The sequence below is a fragment of the Bubalus bubalis genome, chromosome 1, assembly GCF_019923935.1.
Source record: "Bubalus bubalis isolate 160015118507 breed Murrah chromosome 1, NDDB_SH_1, whole genome shotgun sequence".
Classification (NCBI taxonomy): Eukaryota; Metazoa; Chordata; class Mammalia; order Artiodactyla; family Bovidae; genus Bubalus; species Bubalus bubalis.
The window spans coordinates 105,293,434-105,294,656 of record NC_059157.1 but is presented as its reverse complement, the minus strand read 5'-3'; the positions used below and the strand labels follow the sequence as shown (position 1 = coordinate 105,294,656).

Sequence of the window (1,223 nt, the reverse complement as noted above, 5' to 3'; positions counted from 1 at the left end):
TTTTTAAACTTTATTTACTGAATATATTATACTCAAACACTTTTAATGTAGTTTAATACCTCTATTTTTTTCCTATATGATTTCTGAGTTTACTTTTTTAGGTTCCTACAGGTGCAAGATCATACAATAGTTTTCTAAATTTTCTTTAAATATTTTAATTACTTTATTCAGATCATATTCCTTTTTAAAGAAACTATGCTACAACATTGTTTCATTATTTTCCAGCTTTCAGCGTTGGAGATGAGAAGTTTCATACTAGTATCATTTTCCTTTTTATTTATTTATTTTTTTTATTTTTATTTATTTATTTATTTTTTTTCTCAAATCAAGAGTTTTTATTGTCTCTTTAAAACATCACAACTGAGTCCATAGAACCATCTGCTATCTTGTTGTTTCTGCAGCAGGATCACTGAGATCTTATTCATCAGCCTGCTGAACTGTGCCTTTTTCAGAAACATAGATACCATCCAAAAATTTTCTGATATCCTTCTTTTTACCTGTGGTGGCTTGCTGAATCAAAGCAGCTGAATTTAACACAAGTTTAATGTCATTTCCTTCAAGAATCAACTCATCTTTCTGGGCTTGAGATACTGAACAGGCAACCCCTGGCCTCATTCGAACCCTTGCGTATATATTTTTCACCCAAAAAATTTCAGATTTCCACAAGAGAACCATTCTCCTGAATAACAACATTGATGGGGAAGTGGGCATACACCGACCTCATCTTGTACTGGAAACCCAGTGTAACACCCCTGATCATGTTCTGTACATGACTACAGATTGTGAGAACAGTGGCCAGTTCCTTTCTGTTTCCCCACCATTTGTCAACACGGAGCCTCTTCTTTTTCTTTCCAAGGAGACTGAGTTCTACATTGATATGATTGAAGTCCCTCTGCAGGGTGCCTCTGGGGCCCTTCACAATAACTGTCCGTCCCTTCAAGTTAATGTCGACGTTTTCTGGGATGTCGACAGTCTGGTTGCTGAGAATGGTCTTCATTCTCGCAGTAGATGTGGCAAAAAGAGCCATTTTCCTTTTTAAATAAACGGGAGTGTCCTGTATGTTTGGGGCTTGTGTGTGTGTGTGTGTGTGTGTTGCTTTGTTTTGTTTAAGTCAACTGACTGAAAGTTTGCAGAAATTTCTGTTTATCTTCGTAATTCAATAATTTCACCAAAGTGTCTATTTTCAGTAATCCTGCCTGGGTATAGTAGTTCTACTTTAGAGG

The 1,223-nt window shown here is 36.0% G+C and overlaps 1 pseudogene; it reads right to left on the bottom strand.

Moving 5' to 3' along the window:
• Window positions 1–323: 323 nt before the first annotated feature.
• LOC102415508 lies at window positions 324–1,021 on the bottom strand (annotated as a pseudogene).
• Window positions 1,022–1,223: the final 202 nt, after the last annotated feature.